This window comes from Apus apus, chromosome 2, assembly GCF_020740795.1.
Source record: "Apus apus isolate bApuApu2 chromosome 2, bApuApu2.pri.cur, whole genome shotgun sequence".
Taxonomy (NCBI): Eukaryota; Metazoa; Chordata; class Aves; order Apodiformes; family Apodidae; genus Apus; species Apus apus.
Window position 1 is genome coordinate 117,759,044 of NC_067283.1, and position 24,345 is coordinate 117,783,388.

Below are 24,345 nucleotides of genomic sequence, written 5' to 3' on the forward strand. Positions count from 1 at the left end.
GACCTGAAGAAATTCTGGTCATCGACAACAGTAGTATTACACGTTGTGACTTTGGGGAAGCTACTGTGCCATTCAGACATTTACTGCAGAGAAATTGGGCAACATTTTTTTGCCCCCAGGTCTAGGAAGCGAAGGTGAAGTAAATGCTTGCTGTTTTGTCCAAGAAAGGTGTAAGAAGGTAGACCAGTAAGTAGTTTGCCCCCACCACATGACAGAGTTCCTTCCCCTGGTGCATGTTTTCTGTCTTCAGAGCACTCCCTAGCTCCCATGCTAGTTTTGGTAGGATCCTACCTGTCCCTCTCGCCTTGGTTGGGGGGCTATGCAGAGAGAGGAGTGTCTGTTTGAATGATCAGAAAGGGGTGGAAAACAAGGAGTAGGATTCTCTAGACTTGAGAAATGGACATTTGTCTATCATCATATATACTGATTTTTCACAACCCTAGTTACGTGACTTGTGTGCTAATTTTGCATTAAAGGATTGGATAAAAGCCAGAAGCAGTCTTGGAAGCAGCATTTGAGATCTAATCAGTCCAGCGAACTTCTAACAGGTAGGTCTACAAGGTGGCCAAGATGCAAGAATGCGCTTCTTTAGGATCATTATATGGAGTGAGAGTCCTGAATACTCTTTCATAAAAGTGCTTTTGGCTTGCTGTATTAAATAATTAAGCTTCTCTTCCTGGAGAGGCTTTTCATCTGTTCCAGAAAATTGCTTCTGGTTTCTTGTAAGAAGACTGTGAGACTGGATTCTGGTATAGCAGGTCACAGTGGCTGGTTTTATATAGACATAATTTCTAGTGATTATATTAACAATCTTTCTAAGATTAAAATCTACATTTATTTTACATTTTGCTAAAAAGTCTTGAAGTTTAGTGGGCTGTCTTCAAACTAGTTAGCCTTGAAACAATAATCCAGGCTGTTGTATTCAAGCTGGCTTTCTTCTGTAATTCATTGTGCTGAGTATCTTCACCTCCTCTGTAAAGTAGTAAGATCTGAGAGTTTCTCTGAAACTTTGAGTTATGGGTGTGGACTGGAGACTTGAAGTCTCAAAGGTTTGCAGTGTCTGAGCTCCCAGCAAGCTGGCTGGCAGCGGGGCGGGTTTTGAGCAAATGCCTGTACGCATTAGCGTCTGTGAGGAACCGCTTCATGTTCCAGCAGTCACATTTTCACTTGCTTTCTAGTTGCATCTTACAGCTCAACATAAACATCGTTTTCCCATAGAGAGATGTAACAGAACAGAAAACAGTCTTTGAAGAATAAAATAACAATGGACTTTAGAGAGCTCGATGGGTCTTCATTGTCATCACACAAGATCAAAGAAAGCCTTGGAGCTGTGCTTTCTACTCAGAATTGGAAATAACGTTCTTAATTACAGAAGTGAGCAAGTCTGACAGAGTTTCCTTTCAAAGGGAGGAACACTGCACTTCATCCATCAGCTTTTGTGCACTTTACAGTATAGCATTTTTGAAAAATTACACCTGTCTTCTAATGGAAGGCTTGCATTTAAATTTTTCCTGGGCCAATGTATAGATATCTCAATTAGATACACTCAGCATCAGATTGTGTCACCCATTGCAGTAGGGCAGTCATAGTGAAAATGTTACTAATTAGAGAAGAAGAAAGTGCCAGCAGTAGTGATGAAGATTAATAATGCAGAGGCACGGGAAGTATACTTATTATATTGCAAGCTTTTCTGCTCTTCCACTGATGAAAATCTGTACTTGTCTGTCAGCTTTCTGTCAAAGTGGCACTCTTGAGGTCCCTATTTTCCACCACATCAAGTACAGAAAATGTATCTCCACTTACGAAGCCCTCTTGTGGCTTGTTCCAGTGTAGACTTAACCTCCCATGTCCTTGTGAGCAGTTGACTTTTGCTACTATTATACCTTGTGTTAGGACTTCAACATCTTAGCATCAGTGATATTTTGTTTTTATTTTTTAATTGCTCTCTCTTTTTAAACCTGTTTGTAACAGTCTGCTAATGTGTCTTTCTCATTTGGCTGTTTGAAAGCAGAGGCTACTTTTTCTAAACAATATTTTATAGTCTGGCTCACTAGAGTAATGAGCTTTCATGTTGTGTGAATCAGGCATGCAGTATATGAGGTCCATGGCCTGGATGTACTATTTAAGGCTACTTCTTAGGCTTTCTTATGCTTATCATTTACTGATAAGCAACGTGATCACTTTCTGTGGTTCATCAACTTCATCGCCATCTAGCTGATCAACCAGAGGTCATGAAGTGGTTGTTAGGAGTCACATGTATGTTGGTCTTGTTAAGGTCTCAGTTGTGCAGGCAGCTGTGTTGCCTTCTGGGATGGACAGTTGATACTTGAATATTGGTTGCCAGCTGTGAGGAAATGTAGTGGAGTGAAAAAGAAGTAGGGCGGAAAGACAAGAGTACACAAAGAATATTTGTATCATTTGACGTTATTGCTGAAATACAGTATAGGGATGGAAGAAAATATTGCACTGTAGGAAAAATGGAAAGAACTTGAGAAGAAATGGAAAGTTGACGTTGGGATGGGGATTTGTTGGAGTGGTACATGATCAGCAGCATGTTTCAGGGTGATGTGGAAGTCTTTAAAATTACTTATCCTTTGAATTTGGGATTTCTGTGTTCTTAAGGTTGAAAACAGAATTCTAATACTTTGTTCTTCCGTGTCCAGTTGTGTTGGTAACGTGCAAGTACTCAGCATAGTAAACCTCCTGCAGGCTTCACTTCAGATCCTTCTTTACTGCATCCATCAGTGGTAAGATGAAACGCACCTCACTGACTGCTTTAACTGCTCCTCCTCTGCTTCTCCAAGGTGGCAGTGGTGGACTGATGTCTTCATTTTGATCAGTTGAGTCTTCAGTGAAGATACTGCCAATGTGTACATCTGGAGACAAGGGATGGTAACGTCCTTTGGAATGTGGATGTGTAGGGGTTTTTTTATTATTCTGAGGAAAAAGGGAATATGAATGCTATAAAAAAAAATACTCTGTGGGAATTGGTGCCATCCTGCAGAGAATCTATGACTTCAGATGTCTCTGCCTGTTACTAAGCCTACAGAGGAAGCACTGTTTGAGGAGTTTAGAGATATCATTAGTGTATTTGAAAAAAAGCCCTAAAGTTGTGTGTTAGCTGACCAACTTCAAAACACAATCAATAATGTTGATGTATGTGCACATATGTGTGCACACATGTACAGGTAATTGCTGTCTTACCAAACTGAAATCAAGATCAGTCCAAGAAATGTCCCTGTGCTCCATAAAATGAGCGTAGGTTTTTCCATGCTGACTGCTGACCTTGAAGCCTGGCATTTGTAACTTCCAGAGGAAAGCTTATATGGCAAACACTGCTAGGCCTGTGTTTTATTTTCCTCTGTAAATGGTGATTGCTCTTGTGATGAGTTTCCCATTAGTCTGCAGATTTCCCAAATGCTACCAAATACTTCCTCGGGGCGGAAAGAGCCCAACAAGTAGCTACTGTGAAGTCACCTTTCACAAGAAAAAGGAAATCAAGCTAGATACTTTTCTTTGGAAGGAAAATTGGAATGTAGAAGGAATTGTGGAAGAGAAAATAGTTCCCTCATTTTTTAATCTGTGTAAATATTAAAAGTACCATACAAAAATCTTAAGATTTTATTGTTGTTATGTAGACATAACCATGGGATGATGTGGCTTACTTCTAAAAGTCTAATGAATGCATCAAGGCAAGTAAAATATTCATTAGAGTAATTGGTTCGGTTCAAGCTCTCAAGACTGCAGCTTGGAAATATGCACACTGTTGCATTTAGAAATCACTAACCTTTTTGCTCAACTCATGTTCATTCCATATGTTTAATCTACTTTGAAAATCTAAGCAAATAACTGAGGTAGTAGTTTCCAAGCAATATTTGATATATTTTTAAGTCAAAAGTTAAGTGTTACCCAGAGTGAAAGCTGTTTAGTTGCAAGATACATCAGAATTTTTTTATTTTTATATATTTTGGTATTTAAATAATTGGATAAAGAAATATTTATAAAAGTAATCATAACATAGTAAAAAGTTATTTGTTGCCAAAATAGTCATCTGTCAATTCACCTAGGTGTGCTTAAATGAAGTGTAAAATTCATTAATGTGCTAGCGAGGCACTTTTCACTGTAAGATATTGTGGGTTTCAGTTTCATTCGGTGAGTTCATCATACCCCCATAGGTTTTCCTCTCTCCTCCCCTCTGTGATGGGCATCTGCCTTAGACCATATGGTTTTGGAAAATTTCGATAGAAACTGTTCTGTCAAGGAGCAGGGCTGGAAAAAACCTAACTTGCTTTAGTTTTTAAAAACATTGTAGAGACCTTCTGCAGAGGAGCAGGATCTTGAAGCTCAGCACAAGTGGTAACTTGTGCCAAGGACAGGCTTTTGCTTTCGATGAAAGTCTGCCGAATACTGGCCAACTCACATACCTTTTGTGATTTGTTCTTTTCCAACAGAGACTTGCTGGGCCTGAGGAGTGTCTTGTGGCTCTGTCCTTGTGAAACCTCTCTTGGCCTCTCTTGCTGGCATGCCTGTACATGACTGTATCCTATCTCAGGGGTGGTGTGTTGTGCAGGCACTGCTGTCACTGTGGGCAGTGGGAGCAGGCTGGTGGAGCTCTACTTTGTTCTTAGTTGCAGCTTTAGCCACCTGCCTTTGCTGAATGTGGACCCTCACAAACCACTGCTGGCTCCAGATGTCAGACCTGCAGTGCTGTTCCTCACGCCTTTGTTGCCTAGCACATTTTTGCAGTGGCTAGAAGTAATTGTTAAAACTGAGACAGACATTAGGACTCCTCTGACTGGTCTGCTAAGCTAGGCATAGAGGCCTAGTGAATGTTGATTGTGTTGCAGAGACAAGTAGGTGTTTCTGGAATTTCAGCTTGGCAGCCATTGATTGGAAAATGTCCTAATGGAAGACCTGAACCCACCATGTGATCTTAGATGTGGTAACATGTCTGCCAGTTAGTGCTACCGTGATGTTTTAAAAAAGAAGGCAACTCCTAGAATAAACACCCTGATGCAATGGTATGTTGAGGGTGCCCTGCCAGGACAGCCCTTGCCAGGGACATGGGATGTACTTGTTCTTGGAGCCAGCAGCTCTGTGGGGAGGAGGCAGCAGGCTGGCTGCTGGGGGATGGTGTTGGACTCATGCAGGAGGCAGCAGCCAGGGCTTGGGGAAGCTACTGGGCAGAGATGGCGGATGCATAAGCTAAGCAGCTTGTGTGGGAAGGAGCCAAAACTGAGTGTCTTGTGACAGCTGAAGCTTGTTTAATTTCTCTTTAAAGATTCTTGGTCATTTTGTCACCTGTTATGTGTGTCTTGGTGGTCTGTGAAGGTGGATCAGATTAAAATAATTATTTAAATACATTTATCTTTATTTTGTGTGTGTGTTTTCCTTTGCTTAGCAAATATGAATGTTCCCAATAGCTGGATCAGAGGACTAGGGTCAAGGCTATTGGTCATGTTCCCCTGTTACATCCTTTGGTGAAAGATAACTGTGGATTTGATCATCAAATAATTGAGCATCTCTTCTCCCCGTGTTTCTTGAACTGTTCTGAAATTTTAAGTCCCTCCTTCTGACCATGAGCCAACAATGTGCCCTTGCAACCAGGAAAGCTAGTGGCATCCTGGGGTGCATTAAGAGCAGTGTGGCAGTAGGTCAGAGGAGGTTATTCTCCCCCTCTCTTCTGCCCTAATGAGGCCACATCTGGAATACTGCATCGAATTCTGGGCTCTGCAGTTTTAAAGGATAAGGAACTACTGAAAAGAGAGTGCAGGATGATTAAAGGAATGGAACATTTGCCATATGAGGAAAGGCTGAGAGAGCTGGGTTGGTTTAGCCTGGGAGGAGACCAAGGGGTGATCTCATAAACACTTATAAATATCTGAAGGGTGGGTGTCAGGAGGATGGTACCAGTCTCTTTTCCACAGTGTTCAATGATGGAACCAGGGGCAATGGGCACAAGCTGGAGCATAGGAGGTTCAAGTTAATCATAAGGAGAAACTTGTTTATTGTGAGAGTAACAGAGCACTGAACAGGCTGTCCAGAGAGGTTATGGAGCCTACTCTGCAGACATTCCAGACCTGTCTTGGATGTTTTCCTGTGTGATCTGCTCTTGGTGATCCTTCTTTAGCAAGGGGCTGGACTGTATGATCTTCAGAGGTCCCTTCCAACCCTGACTGCTCTGTAACTTCCTTCTCTGAAGGAAGACTTAGTAAAACAGCTTCCTTCATTTATTGCAACACAAAACTTATGTTGACTGAAAGTTGAATAAAGGAGTGAAATACCACTCTTCCTGCATTTAATTTTTCTTTCTAGCCATGTATAGCTTTGAGAATGTTTTTCTTACAGAAATGAAGTCTGCTTCTAGCACAGAGTGACTCGTTATGAGCAGTTTTTACTGGCAGATGAAAGCTGGGGCACAACTATTTACATATTGTCAATAAATACATACTGTAACACAGTTTTGCACTGTTACAACATGGGAGTCTTGTTGCATTAGTAGCAATTTATCTGGTAGCAAATTCAATTTCTTTACTCAGGTAAGTATGATAGATAAAAATTATTATTATCAACCTTTAATATCACACGTTTGGACTGTGCCTGATACTGTGTGGTGCTGCTGCTGGAAGCAAAGAATTGGGAAAAATGCTGGTGTGGGCACACAGGAACTCATTGCAGTGTAGTTCATGGTCTTGTAAGTATAATGTTTATGGATCTGTGTTATGTGTCATGTAGTGGAGCATCTTAAAACATGAAGTTTGTGTATGCAAAATTCTGTAGCATTTTGATATTTTGGCAATATCGCTCATGAAGAATGTGCTTTATCTCACAAGAGGCAGCTGGCACTGGCATTCATGAGAAGCAGGTTGTGTACTTCCATCTTGCCACTAGCTTTTGAAAACCCTTTGGTCATTGTAGAGCTTAGATGATTATACAAACCATGTGGGAGAAAGGAATTTCGGAAGATATTTTTTTTTTCCCTAATTTGAGTTAATCAGAAAGAAGATTAATTGAAATATGTTATCAAGGAAGACTAAACTACAAGTGCTTCTATCTTTCTTCATTATTATTTACCTGATATTGGAGAAGCTCTCAGCATCTTTCAAATGCACAATTGTCTCTTAGATCATAACTTTCCTTAGTTTTCTGGACTTCCATATTTATAAGGTGCGTGTGAGGCTTACTTGAGTTAGTTCTGCATATTTCTAAGGAGTATTTGCTCACAGTAAGTATTTTCCAAATGAATTCAAGTTGTTTTGCATAATGGCAAAGAAATTCCTTGGCATTTCCACCACAGCCTCGTGAAAGCTTAGTAAGGACTTTATGTGCCAATGCACACAGAGGCCCTGGCGTCATCTGAGTGTCTGCCCACGAGTAAAGGTAAAGGACAGAGGGGATCCTGTTGACTTCTGTAGGGCTACTGTGCGCTGGAAGCACACGTGTGGTGCCTCGCTCTGAGGGCTGTGTTGTAGATGGTGAAGTACTGCACATAAGCCCCTGTGAGACGCTGGTCATGTGTGCATTCAGAACAAGAATTCCCGCTGGCAGAATAAACTGCTGCATTTTATTGTCTCCTTCCAATAGATCTAGCAAACGACAAGTGATCAGCTTCTGAAAGAGCACTTCTAAATATATCCTTTTTCTTGGAGACTACTCCCCTCCTAGGCAAATCGCTTGGAAAAGCAGCAACAAAAAAAAACAACCAACAAACCCCAACTGGAATTTCATATTTGTGCACCCCACCAAATAACCATTCCAGACGTGGATGCCTTCGGCTCAGAGGTGTAATCTGTTCAGCTCTGGCTTCCTCGCGCGGTTCCTCGGCAGCCCTGTGCTCCAGCGCCCGGCTATAATTAGCTGAGCAGGCTGCTAAGCAGCGGTGACAGCCTGCGAGCCCCAGCGAGCATGTGCTGGATTCTGCATGTGCCTGGCGCTTATTGGCGGGCAAGGTTGCTGCCTGCCGGTTTGATAGGTTTCCCCAGTAATCTGTGTGCTGCATTACAGACATAGATACAGAGGTACTGTGTGCATGCGACGGGAGAGGTGCTCGGCTTGGAGCGTCACAGAAAGCTCACAGATGAAAGGCACTGGTCTTTGTTGCAAAACATCAGGACTTAAGGACTGCTAGGAGCCAGGAGAGAGGTCAGTGAAGGAGTTCTACTTGGGGATAATTACTTTCAGGTCTTTATCTCTCCAGTAAAACAGTCATGCATGAAATGAAGTGTTAATCATGTCATCTGTTTAATTTGATCTTGCTTTCATTAATATCATGTGTAGTCTGGTGGGAGAGCCATCAGATTACAAAACATGTCATTAGAGTGGATTTAGTTCAAAAATAGGGTGCATTTATATGGGAATATTGCTTTTGTTTCACATTTTGAGCCCAGTGCATCTGAGTGATTTTACTGGTTGCCTTTTATTATGCTAATGGAAATATTTATTTTTGGGGCATGTTTTCTGTGGAGCAGTTGAATTAGAGCATTTATAACTATTGGTACATGAAGATAAATCTCTATAAATAGTGATTAAAGAATATTTCTGTGAAGTGTTCTTTAATTTGATCCCAGTAATAACTGTCTTGATGATTTTCTTGCAACAAGATAGAGGGATGAGGAGTAATATGCTATTGTTCTTTCAACAAAGATTCTCAAGGCTTCATATTTGGGTGGATTCTTTGTTTCATCCACTGGGTTTTAAGTGGCTTTCAAATTGAAACTAAAGCCACTCTGCCTGGTGGATTTCAGTATATCCTTTTCTTGCACACACATGTATTTATATATATACACACGCATATAAATTAAATATATTTGTATTGTTCTCAAAGGCTTGATTTTGGTCCAAAGCCTTGTTTATTGACAGAGCTGCCCTCAGCAGTAGAATGAAACAAGATAAATGTAGCAATCTTTTCAGCTGTGATTCTGAGGCTATTTCAGTATTTATCATACCATCATACTCATTTAAGTTCTTTTCACACTTGACCTATGCATCAATTGATCACAACTTTTCCTTTAGAAAACATGCATATTTTATGAGCACATTTTACAATGAAAGCTATTCAGAACAGAAGGAAGCAAGCATGAAGTATATTAAAAAAAAAAAAGCCTCATTTCATGACTTTTGTATTGAGGCTGACTGTTGAGACTTCAAAGTTAATGCCCTTGTCTGTGTCAGACTCCAGAGCCCACATGAACTTGTATATTAACTCACCAGTCATCTGGCTGGCTGGCTGCCACCATGCGTCTGAGGTACAAGTAGATTGTCTCGGGCAGGATCAGAAAGGTGTCAGGAACAGGAGTTATTTTGGTATTAGTCTCCACTCTTCCTTCTGAACCTATCCATGAAGTTGTTTTTCCTACTGTATAAACAAAAGCAAAATATAAGTTGTTGTCTCTTAAACTATGCGGTATGAAACTGTTACCCCCTGAACAGATACCCTTAAAAGTGGGCATTTATGCGGCTGCTAACTTTATACTGCTGTGGGTAAAACACATACTTACGCTTTATTATTTGAGATAATGTGTTCAAAAGGAAAAGTATTTGGGATGTCTTATCACAGCTGGTACTAGTTTCTTTGAATTTTTTTTCTGTTTATTAAAATAGTTACCTTAGTGCTCATTTAGGTTTTATATCTGAAGTTGTTTTCTTCAATGTAGACTTGGAAAACACATTTTTGTGTAGTAATGGTTAAGCCTGGAGAGGGAGGACTAGGGAGGGATGTGAAGGTGTGTTCTCAGGCTGTTTCATATTCCCGTGTTGCTCTGAATTACCAACTAAAAGTATCTTAAAGAGGCTTTAAGTTAAACTATACGTTCTGCCTTTTTTAACAGAGGCTTACCAGAAGTAATTTACCTACATCTTTATGACCTTTGCAACAGCATCTCATGAAGGAGTAAATAACAAGAATGTTAGTGATAAAGACATGTAGAAAATACTATCCCTAGATGAATGTGTATGTTTACCATATCCAGACAGTTTATTTTAATGAGAAGGGAAGCAAACATTTTCTATTCCATGTATTGAGCTATCATTATTTGTAAGTAACTTAAGGCACAGCTGGAAAAAAATGCTGTAGAAGTTAGCATCTTTTTGGTGATGGATACAGGTGATGCCACCACCAGCAGCTATTTAGGTGTGGACATCTCTACCTCCAAAAAGATATGAGCAAGCATCATTGGAAGAAGAGTTTCTAGTTGGGAAACTAAAATTGGTGATGTGTCATTTAAACTTGCATTGCCTTAACAGCAAGGAATAAGTGACTTTGTTATTTCTTCATTTTTTGTTATAACCTGGTTTTATTTGCTTCTGGGTAAATAAATAAAAAAAAAATTAAAAATTGAAGCAACAGTTCATGTGGATTGCTTTCTAAATAAGTTGTCCCATCTTAGTTATAATATGTTTATAGCAATGATAACCTGCGTGTTGCTGCAGGAAATGTAGCACACTTCAGATTAATCTCAATGAGATTTTGTATTCAAGTTTTGCCAGTGAGTTTCGTGATGTAAATGTTTTTAATTGTTCTTTATTAGAAGATGCATACATAGCATAGTTTCTGTGCATCTCTGTGAGCTGTTCTTATTTCTGATGTGTTTCCCAGTAGATAAATCTCCAAGTCCTCTGTTATATAAAAGGGAAAGTTCTCTTTCCAGTCAGGAGTGTAGTGTGTATGGTATGAGCACAAAAGTCTGTTAACAAAGTCAATGTCTTGAGTGTTTTGTGTATGTATACAAACACGTATAAACGGAGAAGAATCATTTATACCATCTAACACTAATGTATGTTTGTGTAGATGTAAGTATGCTGTTAACACTTTCAATGTCATACTAGTACTCTCATTGTAATCCAACAGGAAGATAAATACTCCTTGAACACTAGTGTTTTCAAAAACACTGGCTTTAGCTTCCGGCTGAAGATGGATATAGGCAGTAAACTAAGTGCCTGTAATAAACAGTGCTACACTTGCTCTGGTGTATTAAGGCATTGCATCTTTTTACTGCTATGTGTGTAAGTGAATTTTGCATTACCAAGTCTAAAGGGGAAAGATGATGCTTAAGGTTAATGCATTTTTTTTGTAGTCTGTTAGAAATGAAAGCGATACTCCTGTAAAACAGTCATAGGGATTTAAAGTATTACCACAGTGTTTATTTTGCAGGATTTGAAGTCAAGTAGCAGTAAGTGATACATGTTTTAAGGTTTACATTAGAATGAGGAAAGTGACATTATGCCCTAAAGCTTCTGTTTCCTTTTCCTCTGTTTTTGGAACCAACTTCAGTTATTACTTTGCTGATTAAATATCTGTTTGTTAAATGGTTGAGACATTCAATAGCCCATTTATAAACACTTATTATAGCACTTCAAGAGTTCATGGGAAATCAATAGCCTGTTTTCTGTGTTTTGTTGGGTGAAGGTAATTTTATTCTTTTAAATCTGAAAACTTTTGGACTGGGTGATGGGGAGGTGCAGGATGAGCCTGGGTGGAGAGTTCCTCTGTGGGCTCAGCAAAGTGTACGTGTCCTTTAGCCCTCTCGCCCTGTCCCCTGCCTCCCCACCTCTGCCTTTCCTTGCAGCTGCCAGTCCCTCTGCCCTGGGGATGCGCCGCCTTCTCCTCACACCCCCTGGACACCCAGCCCAGCCCTTCCCAGTGTCCCCACACAGCCTCATGTGCTGCCCTCTCCAGATGCAGCCACATGATGGATGCACCAAGGGCACCCAGATGCCTGTGGTTGCCACCTCTGCTCTTTAGGAAGGCAAATACAACAGGGCACCTGCACGCAGTCCTGCCCAGCTTGCTCCTGCTCTTACACCTGCACTGCCAGAAGCTATTTCAGATGGCAGGTGCTGTGTCGCAGACGGGACTGAAGGCAGGTGAGTTGTATATGCACAGATGATTATCTCTTACATATAATGTTGGGTTCTTAACTATTCCAAATGGAAGGCACAGGTACAGCAAAAGCACAGGGAAACTGGGAGATTGGAAGTTGAAGGCAAAGGGTATTCTAACAGGGAATTTTACTACTTACAGTTAAAACAAGCAACAAACGTTAATCATTCAAATGCTGGCAACTTATTACCAAATTCTATACTAGGCCTAGAAAATTCATGGTCACTCCTCAAGGATTCTACAGTCTTAAATTTAATGATGAAGACTACCTAACATTAGGTTCATTAATACAGACAATGAAAGAGTTAATATATCTTACCCTTGCCAGGTCATGGCTGAGCGTCTCTGGGTGAATCATAATTCTTGAGAATTAGTCTTTCTTGCAGGCATTCCTGCTGGAGAGGAGAAGATCCAGCAACCTCCTGGAAAGTGTACGGAAGTGATGATCAAAGGCCTGGAGCACCTCTGCTATGAAGACAGGCTAAGACAATTGGGGCTGTTCAGCCTGGAGAGGAGAAGTCTTTGAGGAGACCTTTTAGCAGCCTTCCAGTACTTGAAAGGGGCCTACAGGAAAGCTGGGGAGGGGCTTTTCATCAGAGAAGACAGTGACAGGACAAGAGTAATGGTTTTAAACTGAGAGAGGAGAGATTTAGGTTAGATATTAGGAAGAAATTCTTCACTGTAAGGGTGGTGAGGAACTGGAATGGGTTGCCCAGGAAGGTTGTTGATGCCCCATCCCTGGAGGTTTTTAAGGTCAGGTTGGACGAGGTTTTGTGCAACCTGGTCTAGTGGTAGGGTTCCCTGCTCATGGCAGGGGGGTTGGAACTTGATGATCTTTAAGGTCCCTTCCAACCTTAATGATTCTACGATTCTGTGAAGTTGGGAAGGCTTTATTGTCAAGACATTCTTCCCACACTGATGCAGCAGCATTGTTAGGGTCAGAAATGTGACCGTATTCTCTATAAGCAGGTGGCTGCTGCCCCAGTTTGGAGGCAGGGGTGTTCCCATGCCCAGGGCAGGCACAGGCAGAGCCCCACCGTGGGGAAGGTCTGCCTTGTCCTGCCCCTCTCCTCCTGCAGGGGTCTTGCTCACCCAGCACAAGTTATTGTGGGGACTATGTGGAGTCAGAAACTTAAACAGCAGGTGAAATGTGCTTAGCTTTTGGCATCAGTGTGTCAAACATTTACAATGTTTAGAGGAAGATCGTGTTTTATAGACTGGGGAATGAAAGCAGTGATCTTGTCGTCTTACAGTTCTTACAGCTGCAGGGGTGTGGCGAGTTGAAAACAAAATAGATTATTTTTTTTTTACGTTTAATCTCCTGTTATGATTAATTTTAATTGTTCATAAATGTATTACCTACGGTTTTAAGTGTGGCCTGATAGATTTAATGTAGAATGCAACGGCAAATAGTAATCCTGGATGCTATTGTCTGCATAATCCTGGTAATGAGATTCCTGGCTCAATTTCGCATTGTCTTTCATAGATGTGCTTCAGCCACCTGTAGGTACAACTCCTTGTTAGAGCCTTTCCACAAAGCACCTGAAGCTTCCAACCAAGATCCTCACTTTGTAAATATGTCATTTTTAAACATTAATTGTCCATTCCATAACAGACATTGTTTCATTTTATGCCCGGTCATGCACATGTCTCGTACATCTGTGGTATGTTGATTTATGAATTGAAACAGTATTTTATTTATACTGCTGATGTTTATATGGCCATCTATTTTTTTTGACTGCTTATCTGTTGAGTCTTGTCCAATGATTTTACTGCATCCATTCATGCCTTTCTAATATGAATGCATGTACTACAAAATCCCAATTAATGGCAAAGGCTATTAAATTATTGCCTCCCTTTTAAGGGAGCTTAGCATTTTGGAAGCTGGTAAACTAACCCAAAGATTAGGCTGTTCTGCTTCCTGATCAGGAAGTCTGTAGAAATACATTCTGTAGCAAAGTCATGTCATGCAGAATACAATTGGATTGGTTATGTGTTCTGCTTAACTGGAGAGAACTGTGAACATCCTGGTTTGCAGTAGTATGCACGTTTTCACAAGTTGAGGAATATTTGGCTTTTGTATCTCTCTAGGGTCCGTGGTTATAATGGGTTCTTTTAAGGTCAGGGTATTGGTTTTGTAGGTAATGATACTGAAGGAGAGATACTAGTATGATGAGGTGTGTTGGCCTACAATGCAAATGCATAATAAAATACAGCTTTTGTTCTAAAGTGTCTCCTGCCTGTCTAATCTGCCTGGCAGAAAAGGGGTAGTGAGGATGGGAGAAACAGGCAAAAGATGAACCATCTTTTTATGACCACAGGCTGTGGGCTTGCAAGGTAGGCTGAACAGTTTGTGCTTTAGAATCATAAACCATGACTGCAAATGTCTTGAAAAAGAGTGAAACTTATAATAAGATCGTTCTAGCTATTTTTGTCTGTACATAAGCACTTACAGTACAAATGTCCCAGGATAGGATGATTTCCTTCTGTCTCACTGTCATAATTGGCATTGGGTATTTTGGGCATTGCAGTCATCTGGAAATGAGCATGCAGCTTTGTATTTCTACTGTGACATTACAACAGCAGTCTACTCAGAATACATGTAAGCGACTTGATAAATTACATCCCTTCCTCTTCCATTACTGTTACATCAGCCCTGCTGCAATCTGTGGTCCTGTACCATCCACCCCCTACCCTCATTTTCCTTCAGAATATTGTAGAGTGCCAAGATTGCTGTTTTGGTCCCTACCTCCCCAGGGACTGGGTGAAGTCCAGCAGAAGCAGTACGGTTGCTGTTAATTTTAAATGGCAAGCAAGTAGCATGGTGGGTGCTATGCAACAGGACCTTGAAATAGACCGTTGTCATTGTCCTTCAGTGTTTTGCTGCCTAATTTCTCTCTTCCCACAGTTCTCTTCTTTTTCCTTTGTTGCTGCCTCCTTTCTAAATTTGTCTGCCCCATTTTCCCATTCAAATCTATCTTTTGTCTTCTCTTTTTATTCACTTTCCCCAATCAATTGCTTTCTGCCTTTCAGCTTCTATCTGTCATTCAACCATTTGCTCTTTGACTTATTTGCAGCCATTCCTCCTCTTGGGGGAGTGGATATCCAAAAATACCTTGTAGGCAGAGGTGCTCAAGGACAGCATGCAGGTGAAGAACTTGATTCTCTTACCAGAGATGCTTGGTATTTTTGCAGTTTTTATTTATTTATCTGTTGGAGCAAGATGTCCTCAGCTCCTGCTTCAAAAGCTCATTCTGACAAATACAAATCTTAACTCTGACCTTTCCAAGTCTGCTTTTTTTTTTTTTTCTCTGAGCCTGTTATCTCTTTACTGAAAGCAGGCATCTCTGTTCATCTTCCTATCATCCTCCTGTCATCTCTAGATCAGGCCTTTCCAAAGTGATTAATGAGCTTTGCTGATTGTTTCAGTAAGTGAGGCTCCTTTTCATCATGCCTCCATGCAGGTACCTCACGTTGCCTTGCTTCTGTAAGAGCTTGACCTACAGAGCTGCTTTCAGCCCTCCTGCTTTTTGTAAGTCTCAAGCAGTGGTGGCACATTACTGACCTGAATCTTGACAGCTTCACTGATGTCTCCAGGGCTCTGAGCCATGTGGGTGCTTACTGCCTTAAAGTCACATTTATTTTGCTCCTTTTTGTGCGAGCTACTTGGCACATTTGCTGTACTGGGTGCCTAAAGGATCCTGCTAGAGACTATACCCTGGAAGAGGGTTTTGCAGAGTGCCTTTGTTAAATTCTCACAAAGCAAGAGCCAAGCAGATCATGCCACCATCCTGTGCTAAAGTAAATGGGATTTGGGGTGTTCATCTGTACTGTGGCTTGATGAGGAGTTTTTCCTATGCTGCACGTAGAAAAACCGGGATGCTTCTTTACTCTTGACTGTGGTTTTGTAAGTAAAATGCTCTTTTCATATGCTAGAAAGCAACTTACACTTTCTTACAGCATGACTCTGAAGCCTAAATTTTCATCAAAACCATGATTGCAATTAATTCTTGAAGCACTTCCAGTCTTAAAAGATGTCTACAAACACTAAATCCATCTGGTGTTGAATTACCATTGATTTTTTGCAAGCTTGCCGAAACTGGATTGATGCTTCTTGCATCGCCAAGAAATATGTACATCTGCCATTTATAGCGACTCTTACTGCTGACTTTTGCCAAACATAGTGCTGGCAGCATTAGCATCCTACACAGAGCTGTATTTTTTTGCCTTTTTGTTTTGTTTCTTTTTCTCCTGCTTCTCACTAAAATAGTGTATAGAATTACCAGTGTATAGAATTACCTGATGGGGAGGAGTAAAGAGGGTGGAGTCAAGCTCTTCTCAGTGGTGTCTCATGACAGGACAAGAGGCAATGGGCACAAATTGTAATTAAAAAAAAAATCAATTTAAACATAAACCCCCACTTTTTTTAGTCTGAAATTGGCCAAACCCTGGCACAGGTTGTCCAAGAGGGGTTGTGGAGTATTTGCCCTTGGAGATAGTCAAAACCTAATTGGAATATGGTCCTGGACAAACCGCTCTATGTTAACCCTGCTTTCCAGCAAGGGGTTAGACTAGGCAATCTCCAGAGAAGCTGTCTAGTCACAGCTGTTCCATGATTCTGTAATTAGAGGTCTCCAAACAGCAGACCAGGCAGGCCTCGCAAATCTAGGCATGTTATTTTTTGTGTTCTGCTATCCAAAATTACTTCATGTTTTATGCTATCCTTAGTTACAAATGTGCACATGTATAGGTGTGTATGCACCTGCCTATTTGTGGCTGCTGTGTAAACACAGCTGGAGGCTAGAACAAACTAGAGAATGCCAGAGATGGAAAAAGGGAGGAGAAAAATGTTTTATATTTTTCTTAAAAACACAAATGCCATTTCATACAGGCCACATTGGTTTTCTATGCTTTATGTAACTCTTGAGATATTTTTTTCTTCCACAATAATATGCTATGTCTGTATAGTAAAAAAATGCTAGATGAAACTGCTTTTAAAAAAGCTTTATTTTTCTTAGATTATTTCTGTTGGGCACTACTTATACATAATTACATCTTTGTTATGGTCCACATTATGTTTAAGTGGACACAAATCTTCCAGAAGGAGATATGCATGAGAGAAAGAGGAGTCTGAAAGACTTTGGGTTGGAAGAGGGAGAATGCACCCTGAGCTAGATTCCACTTTCTCAAAAATATAGCTTCAAATCAAGTAGTAAACATGGGAAAATTGGCCTGAATTGAGAACTCTCTACAGGCATTTTGTATTTATGCAAATACTTTTTGGAGTCCTACATATGCATAATTAGTGTTCTGCTGGTGTTCAGCCCAGTTTCTGCAGCCCACGGTAGCTGTGTAGGTCTGACAGTGTTGCTGAAAACTAGGAAGCTGGGTGAGGCTGACTACTATATTGCATTTAATCTCTTTGGAATATACACATGAAGCACAAGATGACCTCAGGGAAGGTGCTGGATGAAGCTGTCTGTGACCATCCTTTGTAGTATGAATTGGATAACTTTGTAAGGAAAAATGGATGCGTGCAAAGCTCTTTAATGGTGTCCTTTCAAGGCCATAAGCCTTCTAGCATTAGCACTTTTTTCTGTTTCAGCCCCCACTAAAGTCAATTCTTCTCTTGTTTAAATTATCATCACTGTTACTATTTTATTGTTTGGGCTTGAAGAGCTGGTCTTTGTTTACATCTTGGCCAGGATAAGTGACGGAGCATGCAGACCTGGGGTTTTATATTTGAAGATGCAGAAACCATTATCTTTGTTCCTATAAGCAATTGGATTTTTACTGTTTAAATACATGGCAATGCCATGTTTTCTCCTCTGATGCACTGTGTTCAGATACAGTGTGAGATTTACTTCTTTCCGCATGTTCACAGGTCCTGACTTAACATCTTGGAAACGCTACTTAGACATTTTTAAGGCAGTTAAGGCACGTGCAATAATAATAACAATGATAATATCTGTTTTGAAGATGAGAGAAAGCAATCTCTATTTGTAAGAACTTGCTTAGCTCCATGCTTAACTCATAAGTTTGAATCACAGCCACTAGGAAGTTTTGAACTTCTTTTGCATTGAATTTTCAAAAATTAATCTGATAAATCCTTTAATCTTTCTCAAATGTACTGTTTTTCCTCTCTTTGTTTCATTTTAGTGTAACAGTTAAACTTTTTACAGTTGATTAGATTACTTTCTTTGGTTCATGCAGTTGTCTTCTGAAAATCCTTTAGAGGTCACCTGAGATAGCAGAGAACTTGTATCTTGTTGTGTGTTACAAACATGCTTGAAGAAGGAATGTGTTCCTATAGACAGCTTGAGTTTCCCTTCCCTGCCTGCTCTTCTCTCCCTTTCTGCATGTTTTTTAAACTGTCCCTTTCTCTTTCTGTCCTCCAGCCCCTTTTCTTCTCCAGTTTGTAATACTCATGTGTCATGGATTTCAATTTCAAGGACTGTTTGTCCATTTGAAGAAAGAAGAAGTTCTGTTCCGTGTTTTAAATTGTAAACCTTGCTTTTAGTTTCCTTTTTATGATACAACTGGAAATGCTGCATGGTCCTTCCCTTCCAAACTCCTCAGGGAAGAAGTGATGGAACTGGTAGATAGAGTTCCTCTTCAGCTAAATGGAGTATTTGTATGGTGTTCCCCAAGGAAGAAAGACTTGAAGTTTTGAAGATCTGATGTCAGATCTTCAAAATGGTATTAGCAGTACCCTGCTTCTGGAAGTGACAGGTACTGGGATATGAGTTTCCTGCTTGTCCTCTCAGGTGGAAAGGAGTTTTCATTAAGCATGATGGTTTTGGATCAGATGCTTTTATAGGATATTTTCTTCCTGAAACCTGCCAGTTGTGTAGGCTCCTGTAATACCACCATGTGGTGCTGGAACAACAATTGCAAGCTGCACAAAGGCAGGTGCTTTTGTGCAGGACGCTGGGGTGGAGGTGTGACTTTTTGAGATTGCTACGATAGATTGAGGCCATTACAGTGTTTGGTTTCTTTCAGACAGAAGACCAATCAAAGCATGACCCTCTACCTTGTATCAGTGATCCTGCTTTGCAGTGGAAACATTTAGAAGCTGTGCATTTTTATAAAGAGCACAGAAACCCATCTACAATAATGCTTATGTGGGACCCTGATTGCACTTTGTCTTCAAAATGGAGTTGTTTTACCACATTTAGAAAATAAATTGCTAATACTGAGAAACAGGTTTATGAGGTTAATTTTTACTATTGGCTCATTTACATTTTTTGCACTTGTGGGAGAAGTCAGATGGCCCAGTTATGAATGCAGAACTGATACAGCCTCAAAAAAATAATTGCATTTTTGCTTCTCTGAGAGTAAAACCATGCTAGGTGTAATTCTCTCTCAGTCCCTGTTGTATTTAGCATGGTTTTAGCATAGTTTTGGAGTCCAGGGAAATTTCCTTAACACCTCTAGTTCACATAAGCTGTCATCTGAGGAGAACTGTACTTCCTTAAATGTACTTTCCCTTGAAACTAAGTCCTCAAAATAGTCTGCACAAGTTTTGAATGCTTGTCTTCTGACATGGTTAGATTGCAACCTGTGTTTCTGTATAGTTGTGCTATTGGGCTGTATAATTTTTTAAGTACATAAAAACAGGGTTAAGAGGAAACTACAGGCCAGTCAGCCTCATCTCAATCACTGCAAAGGTGATGGAACTTCTCATTCTGGGTGTCATCTCTAAGCATGTGGAGGAAAAGGTGATCAGCAGTAGCCAACATGGATTCACCAAGGGGAAGTCATGCTTGACCAATCTGATAGCTTTCTGTGATGGCATGGCTGTCTGAGTAGATGAAGGGAGAGCAGTAGGTGTTATCCACCTCAACTTCAGCAAGGCCTTTGACACTGTCCCATAACATCCTCATAGGTAAGTGTAGGAAGTATAGGTTAGATAAGTGGACCATAATGTGGGTTGAGAAGTAGCTGAATGACAGAGCTCAGGGGATTGTGATCAGTGGCACAGAATCTAGTTGGAGGCCTGTAGCTGGTGGTGTTCCCCAGGGATCAGTACTGGGTCCAGTGTGTAAAGGAGGCACCCACAAACACACAAGAGCTTACTAGGAATGAATATTTATTCCAAGCAACACTATTTAGCACTCTGATAGATAAAAAATAATATCACAGATTCAGATGTTGGTTGGGAATATTAATACAGTACAGCACAACTACTTAAGAATTCCTAGGCTTTTTTTTTACTAGTCTTAACATGGATAATAATAATTGCATGTCGGCACATTCACTCAAAGGGAAAAACTCCCCCTCAGGTACCTGGAATCACTTGCCCAATAGGAACAAGACTCACTCAGAGATATGTATGGAAGAAATATATCATTCACCAAAGATGAGGTCACTCAATCTCAAGAAGTTTCTGTCAGTTTCCTGACCTAAGGGGTAGGCTTCCTCACAGACCTGCCGCTCCAAAGGAGAAGCTGACTGGCTTCCTGGCGAGGTACTCCATTTTTATGTACTACGTCAGGTGTGACGTGTGGTCATTCATTCATTCATCTACCTGGGCCAAGACACCCCATTGGCTGGATACGCTGTTCATCAACAGAAGGTTTGCTTGCCAAAACCAGGTACCACCCTGTCTGCTGGCAGTCCCACAGCCCAGCAGGGGCTAAGACCAGAAATCTGTCTCATTGCCACCCAGTCTGACCTAACAAAGATAGGCCCATCAAAGGTTCTTTTGCCATCTCCAGAGAGCTTAACAGATGATAAAACCACCCCCAGCACCAGGGAGGGGGAGTGGGGTTTGATGACAAATGCTCTGCCACACGGTGTTCGACATACTCGTTAATGACCTGGATGAAAGGACAAGAGTGTGTACCCTCAGCAAGTTCATTTATGATACAAAACTGAGAGGATTGGCTGATACACCAGAAGGCTGTGTTGCTGTTCAGTGAAGCCTGGACAGGCTGAAGTGCTGAATGGAGGAGAATCTAATCAAGTTCAACAAAGGCAAATGCAGGATCCAGCAGCTACGGAGGAATAATCCCACGCACCAATGCAAGTTAGGGGTTCACCTGATGGAAAGCAGTTCTGTGGAGCTGGGAGGTCTGGTGGACAAGTTAATCATGAGCCAGCAATGTGCCCTTGTGGCCAGGAAGGCCAGTGGCATCCTGGAGTGCATTAAAAAGTGTGTGACCAGCAGGTTGAGGGAGGATAACTCATACTCTGCCCTGGTGAGACCACATCTGGAGTACTGTCAGTTCTGGGTCCTCCAGTTCAAGAAAGACAAGGAACTAAAGGAGTGTCCAGCATAGGGCTATGGAGGTAACTAGGGAACTGGAGCATCTCTCTCATGAGGAAAGGCTGAGAGAGCTGGATCTGTTTAGCCTGGAGAAAAGAAGACTGAGTGGGGACCTTGTCAATGCTTATAAAAATCTAAAGGGCAGGTGGCAAGAGGATGGGACCAGACTCTTCAGGTGTACCTAGTGACAGGATGAGGAGCAATGGGCACAAAATTGAACACAGGAAGTTCTGTTTGTTCATGAGAAAAAGCTTCTTTACTGTGAGGGTGACAGCACTGGAACAGGCTGCCCCAAGAGCTGCTCGAGTCTCCTTCTCTGGATATGTTCGAAACCCACCTGGACATGATCCTGTGCAACCTGCTCTAGGTGGACCTGCTTTAGTAGGGAAGGGTTGAACTAGATAATCTCCAGAGGTCCCTTCCAGCCCCTACCATTCTGTAAACACTACTGTCTCTCCTGAAAAGTTGTCCTCTGGTCAGCTGGAAACTTGAATTTGCTTTCAGCGCGTTTTAAACCCATTAAGTGTATCACTAGCTCTTACCAATAAAGGTCACTTTCTTGCATAGCTAGTGCAATTGTTACTAAGTTAGCCTACTGAGAGCCTCATGTCTTAAGGGCTCTTTATGATGAATTTTCCAGACAAAGTAACATTTACACTTGTTTCATAATTTCTCTCTAAGGTAGAAATTCTTCAATCCACTTGAATGAGAAAATAGCTTTCTCTTCCCACTTTAAACCTGTTGATCTTTTAAAATAATAACAAGAAATGAACACATAAAAAAAACCAGCCAGTCATCAAATATAGTATTGGTGGAATAAAAACTGCCTAATCTTTCCTACCCCTGCTTTATTTCCTCCAAGGTCCCCACAAGCAGGGGAAGCCCATACCTTGATGGTTTTCCCAGAGTAGCATGTCTGAGGTGCAGCCTTCCGCATCTTGTCTGTGTTTTGAAATCTTCTGTCCATGTCTCTCATCCTGCTACTGAAGTACTGCACTTTCACTTTTATGGCCTGGATGAAAGCAGCCTTGTCCCACTTATATCAATTCTGAATATTGCTTGAAAGAGCCTTTTCTAAACCTGTAGCTTTGATTACATCGTTCCTCTTCACATCTTGTTTTTCCTTCTCCTCTGTTGTACCCAGTACTGAAACTCTTACTAAGGAGATATCCTAGCATTTTCTATGATATCTCATTTATTATCAAAATGTTGACTTTCTGCCTCCATCTGAAGTCACCTTGTCATAATGCCTTCAAACACTTATCTTTTTCCTTTGTTTTACATCCTGTCCACCTGGGAAGAGCTAATACTGTTTAATCAATTCAGTGTGCTCCACTGTGTTATGGTCTTTAATTTACCTTTTATCACCAGGCAAGCTTGCACAATGAATATTAGTAACTTTTCATTTAAGACCTAGAAAAAGGTCTTTTCAGAAGGACTTGCTTTTGTATTTCTAACAGTGCAGCTGGAGAATCATGTCTGCTGGGAAGACTTTTCTTTGCAGATGTTAGGGAAAAGCTGGTAATGCAATGGAAACTTGCTGAGGTGTCTTTGCTGATTACAGAGAACGAGTCTAGTCCAGTGGTGTTTCAAGATGAGTGGATTTGTATTAGATGAGAATTACCATCAATTAGAAAAGCAAATTGTCTGGGAAAGGAAGGTAAAGAATAGTGTTAATACAAGATAAAGGACAGCTTAAAGAATAATGAAATTAAGTACAACTTATTATGGTGCTATGTGGTATTGGAGGTCCTAAACAAAGTGTGTATGTGATTTCTGGAGCTCCACAGAATAATTTGTGCAGATATGCTGGCTCTGGGAGCAAAGGTAGCTTTGTCATTTTGGAAGATTTGAAGCATTGTGTTGTGGCCTCTCAAAGAAGCAGCCTTCCTTCAGTAGCCAGGAGTTGCAATAGTTATTGTACTTCTCTTCCACTGACCAAGCACCTTTGTTCATGTATGAAACAAGAGTGACTCGGGTCCAACCCACACTGTGTTTCCATGCATTAATTAACTGTTTAATACCCTTCTCGAAAGCCAAGGGGCTTTTCTTGTTGTCCTTTCAGGTCTAGTGGTGGGGGTTTTTAACAGATGCCTGAAAGTAGTAAGTCTATTTTTGTTTGCCAGATTATTTAAAACTGTGCTACATTCACTAGCTCCTAGTGAAGGCAATTAACAATGCTACTGTGTGGTCACTTCATTTTAACTACCAACCTACCCCCCAATAAAAAAATACAACAACACAACCAAAACAAACCCACACAAAAAACCCCAAACAAACACCAAAAACCCAGCATAAAACCAACACCACCAAACCTGTCTATTGCGGGCTTTGTCCCCAATATTTCCAGTGTTCACATAAACACACTTGGGAGTGCATGGCTATTAAAATAAGTGAAACAGTGTTGAAAGAAATCAGAAAACTTTTGAATGTTAACTGCTTTTAGGTGTTTAGAAGAAATCTGTGAACAGTAGCATTCTTAAGAATCTGTATTATTTCAGTATACTAAGAATTATGAGAATAAAGAATGTAATGGATCCTTTGGAGATGCCAAGTGAGATGTTTGTGAAACACTGTCACAGAGGTCTACTTGGTACCACAGTGCTGTCATAAGTAAAACTCACTGGTGATAACTCAGAGCAGATAAGGAGGAGTTTTGTTATGTACCAGGTACTAATTTAAATTAAGGGATTTCCTGTTTTAGTGATTGAAGTAAGCATAGGAAACAAGAAGTACCGTGAAATTCAAATGTGACTCTGATAAGCGTTTCTCTTCCTTAGAAATATGGTGGCATATTTATTCAGAGCTTTCACTGGGGGCAGCATTTTTAAAAGTTACTTTATTGTAAAGGTAACATGTGAGAGAAGCACTTGAGTACTGTAAAGGATCACAGAAAGTGCATTTGGTGAAAAGAAATGGGCAGGTATGACTTCTTTGATCAGCTTGGGTGGTGGAGGTAGTCATTCTTCTCTGGTGGCTGTGGAAAGGATGGGATAGATGACTCAAATGTGGCTGCAGTTTCTTGGCCATGTTGCTTTTCTTGGAAAGCTGTTTCTGAATTTTAACTGCTGCAGTGGTTAGAAGTGGTCTAATTTCCAGCATAAATGTCTACTTCTTATTACAATATTCTATACTGATAATAGAAAACTTACTGCACTACAGAGTGGGTTTCCCCCCTCATGTACTCTTTTGTGAA

General features: G+C 40.8%; 1 protein-coding gene across 4 annotated transcripts in view; it reads left to right on the forward strand.

The window, feature by feature from the left end:
• The window catches only part of FAM110B (family with sequence similarity 110 member B), a 122,134-nt gene that overhangs the window by 47,301 nt on the left and 50,488 nt on the right, over positions 1-24,345 (forward strand). The window contains exon 1 of one of the 4 annotated variants that reach the window (XM_051612179.1): positions 8,000-8,142. The exons of the other annotated variants lie outside the window; for them this stretch is intronic. The gene's annotated coding sequence lies outside the window, so the exon portion shown is untranslated. Of the gene's footprint in view, positions 1-7,999; positions 8,143-24,345 lie in introns of those variants that run through there. 4 annotated transcript variants of the gene reach the window in all.